Raw genomic sequence first — 19,329 nt, 5'->3', positions numbered from 1 at the left:
GTAATGGACCTTCACATTCATAGAATAATAGATAAAGAGCTCAAAGATACCTTTCAAAGCCATCAAGTTCAACATCCTCATCACATAGTTGAGGAAAATGTTAGTGAGGAAGTTAAAATTCTTGCCCAAGGTCTCCACAGAAGAGGTGAGATTTGAACTCAAATGTATCGCTAGCCCAAATCCTTCATTTGAGAAGTGAGGAAACTGAGGCATGGTGAGGGTAAGTCACTTTTGTTGTTAGTTCCAGGGCATATATACTGTATTTGGAAAAGATACCCAGGTAGCCTACTTTGAGAGGTTCAGAAAGACTGAACCTTCCCTATCCTTCCCAATATCATTCCCACTGACCTTCCACTACAAATGAAACCTCCCCTCAGAGTTATTTTGGAAGACAAGAAACTATTTACTAGACAAATATACAATATACTAACCCCTTTCTCTATTTATACATTAAGGGAAAGAAGGCTTTCAAGTAACATGACATGGGCATATAGGTTTTCATCTTGTTATTCAGTCACATCCAACTCTTCGTGTTCCCATTTGGGGTTTTCTTGGCAAAGATACTGGGGTGGTTTGCCATTTCCTTCTCTAGTTCATTTTACAGAGGAGGCAACTGAGGCAGAGTTAAGTGATTTGCCCAGAGTCACACAGCTAGTGTCTGAGGCTAGATTTGAACTCAGGATGTTGAATCTTTTTGATTCTAAGCCCAGTGCTTGCTCTATCCATTGTTTCATCTAGCCTCCCCAGGTTATCATGAGAAGCCAGAAAAATTCTGAGCAGAGACTGCTGCCAGGGAAGGCAGGCCCAGGTAAGGTACCCCAATTATTTGCCCCCTTCTGTCCCAGGAACTAGGGCAATGAATGATAGCAAGGGAGCAGTAGGCAGTGGGAATGGTCCAGAGTTTTTGTCCCGTTTTGATGGTTCCAAGGTATTTGCCAGTAGGAACTCCATTGATTCTAGGATTCTACAGAATCTCACCAAGTGACGACCCCAAAGTCAGACTCACTTACCCGCGGAATAAAGTGCCACCCAGCTCATTTTTTGGGGGGTGAGGGTAGTAGGTGAAAGAGACATAAATCAAGATTGGCTTGCGCAGCAGTATTCTCTTCCTATTATTTAACTCCTTTGCACGTTGATACCTCTGAGTTGCCCCTGACACTGTCTACCTCACTCCGGGTTTGGAGCATCCTGCACCCTCAGTGACTCTACCCCCTCAGACTGGGCATGCTCAGTAGCTGGGCAGGCTTTGGTCGCCCAGTGGGAAGCCTTTGCACTCCCAGTGCCTCTGTCGGCTCCCTCCCCGCCAGGAGCCACCCAGGTTGCAGCCCAGCGCTGCTCTCAGCCTGACCCAGATTCTCGCCCCCGCCCAGCCAGCCTGGATCCAGTGCGGCATCGGAGGCGGCTGCTCTTCCCGTGCCTCGGGCGCCCGGTGACAGAGTTGTTCTCTGCTTCTGCCACTGCGGAGAAACGAGCCAGCTGCTTATAGAAGGCAGCGGGAGGGTGTGCAGGCTGGGGAGGTTGGGGAAGGAGGGATGGAGACAGGTCTGCTGCTCTATGGGACCAGTTTAACCAGCAGCAGCTGCCAGAATACAGGTGAGTGGCGGAGCTCAGGGGCCCAGAGCTAGGGATGTGGGAAGGAGGCAAGGGCAAAGAGGCCAATACCCAAGGAAGAGAGAAGGCGAGGAGGGGGGGCGGGGAGGAGGAAGGAGCTGCAGTGGAACTGGGGCTCAGCGCAAATTGCTAACGGGGTGCAGAGCGAGAAAGCCTGATTCTGAACGGGATGGGTGGAATTAATGCATTGGGTTTATCTGCTCCGCAGACTGCCCTCGCTGGCAGTGGCGAGCACCCTGAGACTCCCGAAAAGCACGCACTCCGCACCCCCAACGCTGCCCGCAGGTTGGGGTGCCAGGTTGTTTCCAGCCCAGCTGGAGTGCAGGTTGCCTAGCAACAGGAAACCAAAGGCTCCTGAAGGGGCAGGCGAGGTGTGGAGACAAGAGATAACAGGGTGAAAAGAGGGCAGGGGGGCGTGGTCGGACCCAGGGCCCCTCAGCAACCTTCCCCCCACCCCCATTGGAGGTTTGCTAGGCTGCTGAGTGCGCCCGCCCTTGGTGAAGGAGGAGGACCGAGAAGCTACTTGGCTTCTGGCCCTCAAGCCTGTGGTTTCTCAGGTTATCTGCTTAGTGAGTTTCAAAGCTGAAACTACCTGCTGGGAAAACCCCTGTTTGGAGATGCCATCTCTTCTTTCCTAGCGCAGATGAAATTGGAAGAGGCTTATGACTACGGCTGGATGACTGGTCCTTAAGGCAGGGGGTGTGTTTGGTACGGGTTGCGTTTTATTGTTGGGCGTAAGTGTTTTTAAAGCCTAGGTGTCGTCTTTGCTTACTCACAGTGGAATTGCTAATCCTCTATGTGGTGCACCCTGGAAAACACCTTATAAATATTGCAGGAACGCCCTCTCTGGCTTCCTGGCTTTGGAAGAGTTTAATCCATAGATTTATGCCCGTCTTTTTGCACTGAAGAGTCCAGGTCAACTTCTCCCCAGGGCTTTCAGTTCCCTGAATTCGGAGAAACTCTCAGGTTAAGAAAAGGGGGCTACTGCTTACTAGTAACCTCTTCCTCCAAATCCCATTCTAATAGGCAAATTAAGAGGCAAGTTCTGGGCTGATCTCCAGGCGCTGCTCCGCAGCTCCGCAGTGTGTGCGTGTTTGTGTTGCTAGCATGACAACCATCCTTAACTGGAGCTTCCAACATGGTGGAAAGCAGGTAGTGTGTGGTTGATGTTGCTGTCCGGATCAACATCTTTTTCATGCATGTTTTTCTTCTGATATCATACGGTTACAATGTGACTAAGTCATATTCATCTCAGAAGTTGTTCCACAGTCCAACCAACCTTGAGAGGGTTCTTCCGTCCAATCTCTTTTACTTTGGTTACAGAGTCTAAATGTATTTGGATAGGAATGAGAAATGCCATCCTTGTCAGTAATTGCATGGATTGTTCTGTCTAAATAGTGCAGGAATTAATGCCAAGGACCTTCATGTTAGAAACAAAGGGCTGTAGGGCATATTTTCTTCTGTTTGCCTTAATTTCCGTTGCACCATCGCTATGAATTAATTAGCAAACAGGCAAATGCGGATGCTCTTTTTTCTTAATGGTGACCTTACCAGGAAAAGACTTGGTTTTTCCTTTTTGGTGTTTCCTTTCAGAAAGGTAGGTACACAACCTCCCTAAAGACCTGTGCTGTATTTTTCTGTTGTGTTGGATGTTAAATCTCCAGTTAAATATGATAATAAAGCAATAGCTCCGTCTGACTGTCAGTCCACAAATAGTTCAACTGAAATGCTTCAGTTTACAGATGCCCTTGTTAGGAGACCCATCTGTCAACAAAGACCACTGTAAATAAATGATGTGGTTTCCTTGGAGGCTTCCTCCCCCTCCCCCCCAACCTGTTAATATGCATAACATAAATCATCAATCTTGATAAATGAAGTTATCCTTCATTCATCCTATTGGTAAGACACAATTGCTGAAATAATTTTCTGTAGGGAAAACACTTAGGGTAGTCTTATTCAGAGTGAATTTTAAAATATGAACCTTCCAAATTATTTATAAATGTTGAATAACATAACTTTGATGAATAGTTGCCATCTAAATGTAGAATTACCAGAAGAGACTATGCCATCTTAATCATTTCGTAAAATATTTGGTTTTCAAAATAATGTTGATAAACAATCTTCCCTATTTCTGCTTCTGAAGCTAGGAGGGTGCTATTAGATAGGAATTCTGTGAAATTAACAGTGCATGTATGAAAGGGCTACATACTAAACGGTGTTAGCCAAAGGCCTTTCTCTTAATGTATTTTCCACACAACAACCTTGTAAGGTAGGTAAAGTATTATTATCCCCATTTTGTAGATAGGAAACAGACTCAGAGAGGGTAAGTGACTTGCCCAGTAAATATTAGAGCTGATCATTGAACTCAGTTCATCCAGTCCAGAGTCTAGTACTTTCGTCACTGAGCCAAAGCCTCTAAAAATACATTAAAATAAAACCAATTGAATTCAGTAATTCAACCCAACTACCAAAATATCTCGTCCAGCTTATTTGGAGTCCTTGCAATTAAAGCCTCATCTGGTCAGTTCCTTACTGGTATAACCCATAACCCAGTACTTCAAGCTTTGAACTTACAAGGATTGGGTTAAATTTCAGGATCAACCCCTCCATTCCTATCATATTTCTTTCTATGTCCTATATAGCCTCAATTGATGTTCCCTGTGGGAAATATCAGAATATATCTTGAGTGTAGCTTGTGCCTATGTATTTACATATGTAGGTAAAAGAGTTTGCAAAACCTATACAAGCATTCAAGGTAACAATGCAGATATTGGGGCACAATTCCACCTCATAGAAAATACAGAAACCCACACACTATTAATATAGGTCTCATTCAGGTAGATCCTATTTTTCCTCGGGGTCTTCAAGTCTTCAAGTCTAGGGTTTAGAATTCTCTTGGAAGGGAAATGACCTCAGGGTGGCATTCTAGTGAGTCCCACTTAATTATAGTTGGATAGTTATCCAACATATGGTCTGAACTCTTTCCAGAAACAAAGTGATTTATAGCTGCTAGTGAGGTAGTATTTTCCCATTGAACATGAGGTAACAGGATAATGTAATTTGGATCAAGGGCAAAATCTAGAACTTCTCTTCAAATAGTGGCTTCTCTAGCCCCAAACGTCATTATGTGTGATCCTTTTTTTTTCTCTCTAGTAGTCTGGTGCTTCTTAGGAACTCTCATTCTTTCTCTAGAAAGTTAAATCCCTTAACTATACATCTTGGGATTGTTAAGAAACCTGTTGGTTGACACTGACTGGGAATTCTTTCTGTGTCTAGAAAGCTGGATTCCAAGATTATGCTTCTTGGAAACTGCCTCCCTCTTCTTTTAAGAAGGCTGGGGTTCAAGAACTCATGCCATTTGACCATGTGGTTCTTCTCTCTCTGGCTGCCACCTCATGAGCCAAGAGGTTATACTGCTTCCTTTCCAAGACTAGAACTAAGAATTTGTGATGCAGAACTCCTTTTGGGTCCTGTGCTCACACACTTTCCATGTACTTCTTCTGTCTCAAGGGAGGCATTAATGGCTCTTAGGTGGAGAATACCTAACTCTAATCACCACCAATCTAAGAATTCAAGTCCATTCTGTTGTATTCCAGGCTTGTCTTAGAAAAGGAGAAAAGTCTTCCAGTTTATAACTGAAAATTTCCATTTTATAGACCAGAACAAAGGAGATAGCTTCTCCCATAATAATGTGTCTCACAAGAGTCTGAGTCACAGAATTCATCTGTATTCTCTTAGTTCCATCATTAGCAATACCCCACAAAAGCCACCTATGTAAGATCATCAAGTTGATCAGGGAACTACCTAAATAACCCCCTCATAAGAGGGATCCATAGTCCCTTTAAAAACAGTAACAATGGGCATGTCCACCCTCTCAAAACCCAAAGGTTCCCTAAGCTATAGCTCATGAAGGTGAACAAGGACCTCCCCTGATCAATCCACTACCTATGTATCACTAGCAATCATTTATTTGAAGGCAGTACCATACAAGCTACGAGGTATCCCAACATTCCTTCATCAAATTCCATTTAAGTCTTTATCAACTCACCAGAAATGTTTCCTTCCTCTTTTGAAGGTCATGGATAGGTTGTAGCGATTTGACTGGAGCAGAAATCACTGCTGATCTGGAATTAATTTGAACAGTTCAAACCATTACAACTGTGTTTGAATGAATTCATTTCAGTCCTTACAAATAGACAAATTAGATATTGATTAATATTAATTGCCCTCCCTTCAGGAAAAATAGTTTTTATAATGTAAGTAAGATTAATAAGTACACATTAAATATCACACACAGTTTGGTCTTCAGTTTTGAAAAAAAAAGGTTAAATATAATACTATAACTATTTGAAGGAGTGATCAGAATGGATTACTCAGATCTTCCTGACTCAGAGCCCAGATCTCTAGCCACTTCACTACCTGCATGCCCAAAAATCAATTAAGTACTTGATATAATCAACTGGGTCAAATTCTGGGGGGAAGGGGAGGAGGTGACTCAATTCCTGCCTTCAAGGATTTTAAATCCGTTTTAAAATTTAAAATTTTTAAGGCATGTTTAATACTCAAATGATGATGATAGCAAACATTTATATATTATCTACTGTGTGCCAGACATTGTGTTAAGTACTTTACAAATATTATCTCATTTGATCTTCACTACATCTCTGAGAGGTAGGTGCTGTTATTATCCCCATTTTACAGTAACCACTGATGCTTTGTAATATGACTAACATCATCCTTAATAGGACTGGATTAAGTTTGAATGACATCTTTATGCCCCAGAGTCCTTTAGACAAACCCTTTACATATAATTTCATGGTGTTTTGTATATGTTTGCCTTTTAGTTCTTTTAATGCTGAAGTAAGTAAATGCTTAAGGACTCTAGCTCCTTTATTAAAAAGGGTTAAATGACTTCCCCAGGGTCACATAGCTAGTAAGTGCCCAAGGTAGGATTTGAACTCAGATCTTCCTGACTCAGAGCCCAGATCTCTAGCCGCTGCACTACCTGCATGCCTGAAAATCAATTAAGTACTTGATATATTCAACTGGGTCAAATTCTGGGGGACGGGGGGAAGATGACTCAATTCCTGCCTTCAAGGATTTTAAAATTTAATTCAGATATGTACACAATAAGTATGTCATAAGGTAGAATTTAGTTAGCGCAAAGAAAAAGTCTGAACAAAGCAGTATAGGAAGCTTTTTAAGAGAGTCATTTTCGGACCTCACTTTCAACTGTTGTATTAAAGAAGTCTTTATGGACAAAGTGACACCTGAGCTGTGCCTTGAAGAAAGAAAAGGATTTCAACAGGTAAAAAATGAGGGGAGTGAATTCCAGACACAGGAGATGGTCTGCAATGACATGCTGAGAGATTGTATGTTTGGTTCTTGGAATACATTGGCAAACATGCAGAGTGTAAGTAGGGAAGTAATATGAAAGGGTAGGTTAGCTATATCAAATTGCTTCCTGTCTCATGGAGAGAAGGAGGAGAGGAAGGGAAAGAGAAAATTTGGAGCTCAAAATTTTTTTAAATGGATGTTAAAAATTTTCTTTACATGTAATTGGTAAAAAATAAAATACTATTTTTTTAAAAAAGAGAAAGGGAAGGTTAGGATTAATGCTTTCAGGGCCTTAAATGCCAGGTTTAGGAGTTTTTTGGTTTTTTTTTTCTATATGTGGTGATTAGCTACTGAAGGATTTTGAGCAGAAGAGTATCAAAGTGCCGTAGTAAGATTATTTTGTAGCTGTGTGAAGGTTGAAGAGGGGAGATACTGGAAGCAGGAATACTAAGCAGGAGGCTATTACAGTAGACCAGATGGGAGGTAATGAAGGCTGAAACTAAGGTGGTGACAATATGAGTGGAAGGAGAGATATTCGAGAGACTGCAGATAAAGAATGGATAGGACTTGGCAACTGATTAGATATGGGGAATGTGGGGGAGAGAGAAGAGAAAAAAATGAGCTGGAGACTGAGAGCCTGGGTGCCTGAGAGAGGGTGGTGCCATCAACAGAGATAGTGGGTGTTTTGTCTTTTTCAGTACCACATGAGACACTGGTTTAGTCCAGATTTCCAGTTTGGTCCTGCTCCCTGGAAAGAAGATACCGATGGTAGGAAAGGGGAAGCAATGTAGGTTTTGCAGAAATAGTGGTTTGTGAAAATGAGCATATGCTTGTAGTACCAGTGAGTACCCACTCAGAATGTATAAACACAATTAGTTCTTAAAAAAAAATAGTACACTGAACTTCAAAACCACATGTTGATATGTGAAAGAAAGGTTCCAAAAATTCTAAATTTCAGTGACTGTCCAAGCAGGAAGGAACAATTAACAAATTCATCCGCCATCTACTTGCATTTCTGTCTTCAACTCTGATAATATATGTGGATTTCAGCAATTCTGACTCTCAGCCCTTTTCACTTCATTTGTGACCATCAATAAATTATAATGTATTTGATTTTCAATAAATTGTGCATTTCACAGTAAGGACTCAGGCTCATTCAGTATTTTAAGTATCACATGTTGACATATTCAAAGGAATCTTAAGCTAAGACATTTCTAAAGCATTCTAAGTTAAAAGTAGGATCTTAAGTGAACAAATAACTTTCCTTCAAAATAGAAATAGAACCCTAATTTATGATTGCGTCAGTTGTTTTTCCCATGTGTCAATTAGCTTTTTATTAGTGGGACCAGACAATTTGAGAAATCTTTTCATGCTTTATGACTTAGTTTTAAAAAAATGATTTAATTATGAATGAATAAAAAAAAGAAACAACTAAGACTTAACTTGCTATTTTGTTCCATTTGTTGAATGTGTTGAAAGATACTGAAGAAATTATTTTAAAACAAATTTGTGCTCTAGATTTTACAAAAGAAAGATTTAACATATCTCTAAGGTTAACTTAGATAGATTAACACAGTCTAATGAAGCTCATATCCTTTTGAGGGAATAGGGAAAATAGGTCCACACAAAGACAAAGTAAATGGTAAATGCTTGTTGAGCTGAATTAAATAACATTAACAATGGTCTCTTCCTTTTTCCTTCCTAACTCATATTTGGGAGTCAGAAAGCTAATGAGGCCTTGATTTTTTGCATGACCTTGGGTGAGCCATTTATTTTTAGATCCTTTTCTCATTTTCCCCTAAAACACCCATTTTACATGCACATCGAACTCCATGAAATAAACTGTAACCACTGATGCTCTGTGATGTGACTAACATCATCCTTAATAGGATTGGGTTAAGTTTCAATGACATCTTTCTGCCCCAGAGTCCTTTAGACAAACCCTTCACATGTAATTTCATGGTGTTTTGTTTGCCTTTTAGTTCTTTTAATGCTGAAATACGTAAATGCTTAAAGGCTCTTACTCCTTTATTAAAAAGAAAAGTTCCAATAGGCTTATGTACCAAAAATTCACAGGTTGCAATCTTGAATATAATTTGAAAATCATTTCCATTAGTACTAATTTTTGGAGTGGTTGTTTGGTTTATTGAGCTGCTTGATATAGGAATTTATCTGAATTGGATAACCCTTACAGAGAATGTCCTTTTGTATAAATAAGGAAAAGATGCTGTGATTTTGTCCCTGTTGAAACATTGTTTTTTCCCCCTCAGATGTTGTTTGATTGTTCTGTTTTCAATGAGATTGTTCTCTGCTCCAAAATTCACCTTAATTCATCTCCCAATTAACATAATAAATATTTATAGAATAACCAAATCTCCAGAACTAATTAAAATATAGGCCCCTTATCTTTTCAAGTGAAAAAGAATAATTCAGAAATTCTTTTCAGAGTTTAGGAGCCAATTTTCTAAGATTTTATTTTTCAAGATAAAACTTAATATCAAATTTTTTTTTAGTCCCAGAATAAATCTAAGTTGGCAGAGTATATCAGATACTTTTTCTGAGACAGAAAGCTTAAACACCTAACTATTTTAAGAAGTATTTCAAAGTAGTTTGAAAAGAAATGCATATCCTATACAATCATTATTCAAAATTGGAAAATGATCATCGGCAAATTTCACTTATTCATTTTTATTTTATATAATATCAAGATTTTAACACTGATACTCTAGACTTCAACTGACTACTTCTTGTATTTATAATTAATGCAGAATACTTTGTAGAGCTTTGTAAATGAGATACATAATCATTCAAAAGAGGCCCATCTAACTAACCACACAGGAAAAGCCAAGTGGATAAAGAATGCTTATTGTTGAAATTATGATAAGTACTTGTATGGACAATCTATAGTACTCATTTGTACAAATAGTTCGAACATCTACCCTGGATGGAGAGCGAATTGATCCCTAAACTGAATAAGAGAAGTAGAGGAGGGAGTATTTTACAAAGCAAAATTTAACATAACAATACCTATAAGGTTAACATTTAAGTTAGAGTAACAATCTAATGAAGCTCATATCCTTTTTGAAGGAATAGGGAAAGCAGGCAATATTTCCTTAAGAAAATATGGTGCAGTACTTTTTATGACCTCAAATTTCTTCCTGAAACAAAGGCCCATCTTTTTTTTTTTTTTTTTTGATATTCATTTCTTTTTGGTAATACTCTGTGTCATAGTACCCAAAGAATTAAAATTGTCTGTCAATTAAATTACAATGGATACAAAGCTTAGGCTAGACATGAATAAACTGTAGCACATTACTGTGAATAATCGTGCAAAAGTATCATAAAGGATATAATCAGAGGGAATTATCTTTTGTTGTCCTACAGTTTCATTCTGAAATGCCCTCGGGGTGATTTATATATTTGAGTATCTTACCAAGCTTTCGTTAAACTGGTTTTCATTTTTAATGTTTCTCCCTGCTCTTTGAGACAATAGGCTCTTTTTTTTTTTGCAAATGAATTTATATTCCATATTTGTGTTTATTTTTGATAAAGAGGTTGTGTTTCCTTGATTGTAAACTCTTTGAGGACAGGGACTGTGTTTTTGCATACCATCCTTCTTGTAACTTTCAGTACTTGGCACAATGCTTGGCGCAGATTAAGGACTTAATAATATTTGTGGACTGACTAGATGAGGTAGTTTACAGGCTCTTTTGGTCATGTCATGACAATTGTTCCATGTCAGTTAAACTTCTTTAGGAAATGATTATAATTTATGTCTATGTTCCTCCATCCATTTCCTCTTTTTTTTTTTTTTTTTGAATTCTCAGTTTGTTTGAATATTTTAGGTTGGATTTGTCATCGTTCACTTTTTTTTTCTTATTTTGATATTTCTAGTTTTGTGATCTTTGCTCTTAATATGTTAATGATCTGACTACACAGATAGCTGATGTAAGCATATCTTCCATAGAAGTAGGTGGCACAGTGGATACAGTGCATCGTCTTCCTGTGTTCCAATCTGACCTCAGACACTTATGAATTACATGGCACTTAACACTGTTTGCCTCAATTCCTCGTCTGGAGAAGAAAATGGCAAACTTACTCTAGTATCTTTGCCAAAAAAAACCCTAAATGGGGTCCCTAGTAGTAGGACATGACTAAAATGATTCAACAACAACCCATATCAGTAATGAATAATTGCTTCTCTGTCAAAATGTAGTCTGTTTATTTGATGCTTATCTTTATTTGGAGTTTATCTTGTTCAATACCTCCCATTTTGTTTCTTGGAGAAAGTATTCATGATGTATAGTTATTAGGTTTCTATTTAAAATACAGTGTTTGGCCTCCCTCATTTCTTAATTCTGAACCATTACTTTCCAAAATATTTTCTCTTTCCTTTCTTATGTCCACCTTAGCATTGAAATCACAAGTACCGAAGTATGTATTTATTTTGTCTGGAGGATTTTTATTGTTTTTCATTCATTGTCTTCTCATCCTTTATTAGAGAAATTGGCACTTAAGCTGCAATTATCTTCATGGTGATATATTTGGAGATGTTTAACAAGAACACAGAACTATATGGGGACTTTCTAGTGCTTTTCTTTGCTTCATGGGCTGTCATGGCAAGCACTCCAAAAGCCTTTGAGAATCCAGGACCAGAATAATGCTATGAAGAGGAATCAGAATCAGACTTATGTTCCATATATTATCTATATTTAAAAATCAGGGAAGTATGTCTCGTACATTTTAGAAGTAATTCCATAAAAAAACAGAAATAAAATCATTCTAGCACATAAAGCTTATAAGGAAGCCATTTTCATCTTACAGTTGCTGGAAATTATCTGTTAACATAATGCATATGCAAAATATTTTTGATATTGTAAAGCAATAGAGATACGGCTCTGGAAAACTATCCTCCTGGAGGGTAAATAGAGAAGAGTTATTATGGATAAGTCAGTCAGGCTGTTCATCTGAGCCAGGAGAGACATGCTCACTCATGGATCCTCAGGACTTCTCAATCATCAGTGCTCTTCAAATTAGCTGAGAGTTGGAGATCCACGTAGTTTATATTTTTTGTTTAATATAGGCTGTTTGAATTGAAAACAGAAGAGATGATTTTATGCTAGCAGATGGAGGGAATACACAGGATTTTGCAACTAATTACAATGAGTGGAATAAGGGAGAGTTATCTAAAAAAAACACCACTTTTGCTGATCATGTCATTTGTGATTGCTGTTTATAAATATATAAGTATCACCCCCTTGAAATTTACTTCCTTGTCTACATTATGATGCAATATAAAGAACACACTGTATTTAGAGTCAAAAGAACTGGGTTCAAAGGTGGCCTCTGCCACTTACTACTTGTGTGACCTTGAGCAAGTCACTTAACTTGTTTTCTCGATTGTAAAATGAAAGGATTGGTCTAGACAACATCAAAGTGCCCTTTCCTTTTTAAGCTTAAAATTCTTTGATTTTTAAAGTAGGGTCAGTAGAGGTTCAAGGGAGGTTTCAGTAAAATCTTCGATGATCATTCATTCTTTAAGACTCCATTCATAATTTGATTGATATGGGTATTAATGAGTATACATGTGTACTGATACAGATAGGGACTTCCCCCTGCTCCTTTACACCTTAAGTGTAGATCATGTAGTCCAGCTCCCTTATTTTACAGATGAGGAGACAGTCTTAGAAAGATGAAGCTTTATCCAAGGTGGTTAGTGTCAGAACTGGGTCCTCTGACTCCAAATTTATTGCTTTTCCACTATTCCATACCACAGCTTCATTTTAATAAGCTAGGTTAAGAAATGTTAGAAGCAATATAACCTAGAACCCAAAAGTCACTAGAAATGAGAGCCATTGTAACCTGAACCCGTATGACCTGAGTGAGATAACCTCATTGGAGCGGAACCCAGTGTTGCATCTTGGGAAGTAATCTTATCCTCCTCTGGTTGTCCAGGACCCAGAAGCCATTTCTGTATGATCAAGGCAGTTTCTAACTTTCTCAAAAGGGTGAAAATTTTCTATTAAAATGTTCCAAAGTTTTTCATTCACCCATACTAGAGGACCTGAGTTACTTATTTGCATTTTCTGCTTATTGTGTTTATTAAGATTATCTTGTTTTTGTGGCTTTTCTCCGCACTTTGGCCTCCTGAATTCCTTCAAAATTCAATTTAAGTCCTACATTTGCTAGTGCCTTCCCTCTGATATTAGCTCCAATTATATATCTTGTAGGTACATAGTTATTTGCATGTCATGTCCCCCTACAGGGTGTGACCTCCTCAAAGGCAGGTATCACATTTTTACCTTTCTGTGTACCCTTAGCACATAGCACAATGCCTGGCACCTAGTAGTCACACTTAATAAATACTTGTTGATTGGCTGACTGTCATGGTAGACAAAGTGTTGGACTTGGAGTCAGAAAGACTTAGGTTCAAATACATCTCTGACATCTATTGTGTGGCTCTGAGCATGTCATTTAAACTTTCTAAATCTCAGTTTCCTTTTCTGTAAAACAAGGATAATAGTACCTAACTAGCAAAATTGTTAGGAGGTTTGAATGAGCTAATGTATGGAAACATTTTGCAAACTTAAAAACCTTTGGTCAATTTCAACTATTATGGTTTTTATTCCTCTTTTTGACCTTGAGGCAAGGAATGCTTTGTGTCCCAAAGTAAAGGATAGCTGTCTTACTGCGATATCTAAAGAAGAAATAACATTTTTTTCTAGTTTCCCTCCATGCCTTCCTCCCTCATTCCCAAGAGTCTCTGCCTTTATAACCAGAGAGCACATTTCCCAAGCCTCACATTCTAGGGCGTCCTCCAGTGGAAGACAAACCAGTGACCTGGAGATCCTCAGGCAGGCAGCCAGGGGGTGAAAATGAGGTAGCTCTCTAAGAGCCAAGAAAGACTTCAGCCTCACAGGACATGCATAAATGCATAATGTGTTTGTTCTGTCCTGATTTCACCCATATGCAAGTGTTGGAGACCTACCTGGTAACTTGCCCTGGTCTCCACATACCTCCACATACCTTCACCCCTTACACCACCATCCCCGCACTGTGGTCTTACAATTATATAGCTCATCCAGTAAGGAATATGAAACCAGTCTGCTTTTAGACTTCATGGGTTAAAATGGTACTTTTTCAACAAAGATCTATTGAGAACTAGCTGTGTACACAGTGCTTCACATAACAACCCTATGAGGTAGGTACTTATAAGTGTCATTATTGCCATTTTACAGATAAGGAAACTGAGGGTCAGGTGAAGTGATATACCTTTGGTCACACAGGTGATAAATGTTAGAGGCAAGACTTAAACTTAGGTCTCCTTGATGCCAGATCCGTTATCCTAATGTCCACCCATTATACCCACACTGTCCAAATCTTAATGGACTCTTCCTTATCAAAACCACCCATATTCTTCCTAATCATTTGATGGGCAGTCAGGATCAACACCTATTTTAGGAGCAATATTCCCTTTTCATACTCCTTGTTCCTCAACATTATGACAATTTCCTTAGATTTTTCCTGTAGATTTTTTATGATAGAGATCATAGACATAAACATCATAATGTCCTATCAAACAAATTTGATTGATTTAACTTTTGCCCCAAAAGAAACAGGCTATTGCAATTTTTGTATAAAAACCCTTAAGTTCAAAACACTAAACCACAACTGTGAATTCACTTCAAACACACAGCAATCTGTTTTAGTGCCAATAAAGACAATCTTTCCTTAATTCTTCTCTTGCCAGGTGTGCTATTTTTAGCTTCGCTTCAGAGAGATAATTTACTCCTCTTGTCTTTCTCCCATGAGAGTCAGAGAGAAGATGGAGGGGAAAAGCCTCCAGAAAACCCAGAAAGCCAATGTACTTTTACTGTAGAACAGAACTAGGTTTCCAACTCATTTCCTGAACTCTGCTGCTGCCACCAACCTAAATTCCCAAGGCTGCTAATGCTATCCATTTTAAAGAGGATCCTAGGCTAGCATTTTATGTCTACAATGAGGAGAGTTTTTTTTATTTGTCCTTTCAGTACAATGTCTTTCTTCAGGCTAAACCTTGGAGGAGGAAGAGAGAGTGTCAGAATTTAACACTGGGGACTTCTTTCTGAATGAATGTGTATGTTATATAGTGGGTTGGATAACAGGTGCAGAATTTGCACAGGTAATTAAAAGGTGTATTCATTATTCTAAGATTTTACAAATATTGCTTGCCTTCACTCTTTACAAGTAGATGAACATACTGAGATAAATCCAGAACTTTTACATATAGTGGTTAGACTCGAAGCTAGGTGGCACTGAGGATATAGGCCTGGACCTGGATTCAGGGAGACCTAAATTCAAATCCTACCTTACACATACCTTGAGCTAGACTTAATCTTTGTTTGCCTCGGTTTTCTCATGTGTAAAGTGGGGGTAATAGTAACACCTCCTTCTCAGGGTTGTTATAGAAAGAAAATGAGATAATATTTGCAAAGCACTTTGCAAACCTTAGAGTGCTATGTAAATGCTATTATTATTGTTATTATTATGGTACAAATACTGGTAAGCTTTGTGAAGTTTGGTCTTTGGTTTCTCATATAATAATACTTCATATTCCTATAGCACTTGAAGGTAGGTAGAATAATTATTAACATCACTGTTTTATGTTTGACAGGAGTGGACCAAACATTTTCAGATGTCTAAACTAAGGGTCTAAGAACTTGTGGACCCTCTGAAGTCACAGAGTTCCTAAGTATCTGAGATGAGATTGGAACCAAGGTATCCTGACTCCAAATCCAGTCTCTTTCCATTAGGTCATGCTGCCTCACTTGTTCTTAGCTGTGAATCCTTCGTCTACCTTAGTTTCCCCTTCCAGAAAAGCATTACATCAATGTAGACCACTAGGTAACTAGGGCAACTAGGTAATGGATAGAGTACTGGTCCTGGAGTCAGGAAGACCTGGCCTCAGAAACTTACTGAGTTGACTCTGGTCAAGTCACTAAACCCTATGCGCCTCAGTTCCTCATCTGTAAAATGAGCTGAAAAAGGAAATGGCAAACCACTCTATTGTCTTTTTGCCAAGAAAACCCCAGATGAGGTGACAAAGAGTTGGACATGACTGAAAATGGCAGAACAGACCACTGGTAGGTGTTATGAAGTATGAGTCATGCATAATGCCCAGTAAGACATCACCTGAGTTGTCTTCATTCAGAGTAGGTCAATGAATGGGATCTACCTTTTGGAAATGGATACTTTGCTGGCCTGAGTTTTGCAGTCAATGCCTCATTTCATTCCTGTCCAGATCTGCTCTATTTGAGCAGACTAACTCCTTCTTTTGTCCTGCCTCTTGTAGCTGAACATAGCAGCTTAAATGAAAAGAAAAAGAAAATCAGTGTGGTGGGTTGGGGTGGGGGGTGGGGAGTGGGGTTCTTGCAGTAACATATCTCTTACTGGAGACATCCTCCATTCAAGCACCAAAAGGATTTTCCTCAAGCACAGGTCTAGCCTTGTTACTTCTGCTCAGTCATCTCCAGTGACTCCCTCCCTATTGTCTCCAGAATTAAGTGCAGTCAGCCTGGCATTCAAACTCTTTGCACCCTAACCCTCTCCTACTTTTCCAGCCTCCTTACACCTTATTCCCCCACATATACTCTTCCATCCAGTGACATTGGTCTCCTTACTATTCCAAGAACAAAACAGTGCATCTCTTGGCCCTGGACCTTTTCTCTGGCTATCTCATGCCTGGCATGCTCTCCAGTATTGTCTTTACCTCCTGGCATCCCTGACCCTCTTTTACAAGAAATCTTTCCCACCCCTCCTAATTCTATTTTTTCCCCTCTTGCCTTTTTCCTTTTTGTCCCGTATACAGCTTGTTTAAATATATTTGCTTGTTTTCTTCTCTCCCACTGTATTAGGGCAGAGACTGTCTTTTGCCTCTTTTTGTACTCTAATACTTAGTCCAATGCTTGGAACATAGTAGATGCTTAATAACCATTTATAGACTGTGGCATATTTTTTCGTTGAAACTGTCAACAGCTAGCGCCTTGAAAATCCCTGTAAATTTCCACTGTTCTATCGTTGTGTCCTCCGGGGTCAGCTGGAATAAATCTAATCCTGCTTCCCTATGACAACATTTCAGCAGTTTGAAGAGTCTTTTGAGGCCATTATTTTCTAAGATAATTTGCATTTTTTCCTACTCTGTGCTATTAAGGGATAGCACTATAAAAAATAAAGTGATACTTATCACTCTTGGATTCCTAGCTCATAGAAATTATATATATGTATATGTATATATATGTATATATGTGTAGATATAGTAGATATATTTCAATTTTACCAGATCCTAAAAGAAATGGATTGTATATTGTTATGCTAATAATGTTATCATATACAATATATATGATCTAATAATATTATTAGAAAACCATCACTTAACATAGTGACAGAATATTAAGACTGTGTCTCATAAACCAAGATTACATATTTGAACCTAGTTGTACCTGACATGAACAACTTCCCTGGCTAGAAAAACCAATATACTTTTGCTACAGATCATAAATCTGTTTCCAGCCCAGCCTCGAGGTGTACAGTTGGCACCAAATTAAATTCCCATTGGCTCTGAAACTATAAATTGCCAATATAGATTGTGGGCTAATATTTTATGCCTAAAGTGGGGAAAGGCTTTTCCTTTGTCTTTTTGGTCGGTGTCAGCAAAGTGAACACCCACGTAACACCATGCCTTGTATAGGGTAGGTTAATAATAGTAATAATAATCACTAAATAATCACTTATAATCAATAAAGCACTTTGCAGTTTGCTAAGCATTTCACATAGGGTATCTCATTTGATCTTCACAATAGCCCTGTGAGGTAGGTACTGTTATTATATTCATTTTCCATGAGTAGCTTCAAATTTGCATTTTAGGAGACTTCTTTTCTAAAGTTCATTACAGAGGCAACCATGTTGCTTCAGTATTTTGCCTGTAAAGATTCACATCATTGTGAAAATGTGCTCACAACGACCTTGATAAAGGACGCAAAACTCATGACCTTTGACTTCATCCTGCCTTGGTGCTGTGCACTAAATGTTAGCTTATTTATTTTTGTAAAAGGAAGAGCTTTATTTCCATTGGCATAACAGCTCTTAATCTTTGAATCCTGCCACAAATAACCAGGTATAAACTAAATGTAAATGTGCAGTTCCACGTTTAAGGTTTGCTTTCAATGATGTCTGCTGCTTTAATTCTCATGGAATATATCTTATACAAGTTCTTCCAGGATTATTCTAATTGCTTGTCTGCCAATTCAAACATTTATTTTGGTAGTTCCTAGCCCTCATTTTCTGATATCTAAGTGTGGATCTATCTGAGAGTAGAAAGGGATGTCTCAAGTTATAAAAAACAAAATTAATTTTAGAATTTAAACATTAAAATTTGTTTAAAAATCAATATATATGCTATATACCACTTGTTTTAAAGATTGGAGTATTGTAACATCAAATGAATCAGAGATCAAATGAGAATTATTATTGGGGATATTTAGTTTGTAATTAGTTTTTATTTTTATATGCAGATGTTACAACCATGATTCAGTTGTGCCATGTCAAAAAAGACAGGAGCACAAATCAATCACAAAATCATACAGAATCCCTGAATTTCAGTATTTTGAGAAACTAACCTGTAGTTAACCAAACCTGTATCTCAGCATGAATAATTTCTGTGATGTACCTGACAAGTTATTATCCAGCCCTTGATTATACACAAGGTTCCCCTCCAAAGCAGGGGAATCCATTACCACCCAAGGAAGCCCACTTAACTTCTAGAGAACTCTAATTGTTAAGAAATTATCCTGTACATTAAACCCTAACTTGTCTTTTTAGCAGCTTCCTAAATTTGTGTCATCTGTCAATTTCATAAATATGTTGCCTTTTCCCAAGGCATGAATTGCAAAAAATGTTCAGCAGCACATGGCTAAGCACCTGGGATGCTCTTCTAGAGATGTCCTTCTAAGTTGACACTGAATCATTAACGACTACTCTTTGTACCCAACTACTCATCCAGTTTCATATCCACCTACTGGTACTATCTAGTCCAGTAATGTTAAAATCAAATAGAAGTGGGATCCACAAGTCATACAGAAGGAACTTTTTCAGGGCACAAAATGACTTAGAAAACCACACATGTTCATATTTTTAATGTTGATATATTCATGCATTACTAAAAGAGGAACTACATTTTTATTTGGTTTGGGCTGCAACTGGGAATGTTGTGAACCACATGGGCCAGCGTGTTTTACTCCCCTGATCTAGGTCATATCAATCCAGGTTTTCCATAAGAATCCCATCAACATATTTATTAAGCACCTATTATATGTCAGGCATTGTGCTAGGCACCTAGGATGCAAG

At 38.5% G+C, this 19,329-nt stretch overlaps 1 protein-coding gene across 2 annotated transcripts in view; it reads left to right on the top strand.

Moving 5' to 3' along the window:
- Positions 1-1,217: 1,217 nt before the first annotated feature.
- Positions 1,218-19,329, top strand: part of ELMOD1 (ELMO domain containing 1) — a 70,036-nt gene continuing 51,924 nt past the window's right edge. For both annotated transcript variants that reach the window (XM_072611201.1, XM_072611199.1), the window contains exon 1: positions 1,218-1,593. The gene's annotated coding sequence lies outside the window, so the exon portion shown is untranslated. The remainder of the gene's footprint in view (positions 1,594-19,329) is intronic.

This window comes from Notamacropus eugenii, chromosome 5 (assembly GCF_028372415.1).
Source record: "Notamacropus eugenii isolate mMacEug1 chromosome 5, mMacEug1.pri_v2, whole genome shotgun sequence".
NCBI classification, from domain to species: Eukaryota; Metazoa; Chordata; class Mammalia; order Diprotodontia; family Macropodidae; genus Notamacropus; species Notamacropus eugenii.
Note: the sequence above shows the minus strand (reverse complement) of the source record. Positions and strands in the feature narration are given on the sequence as shown.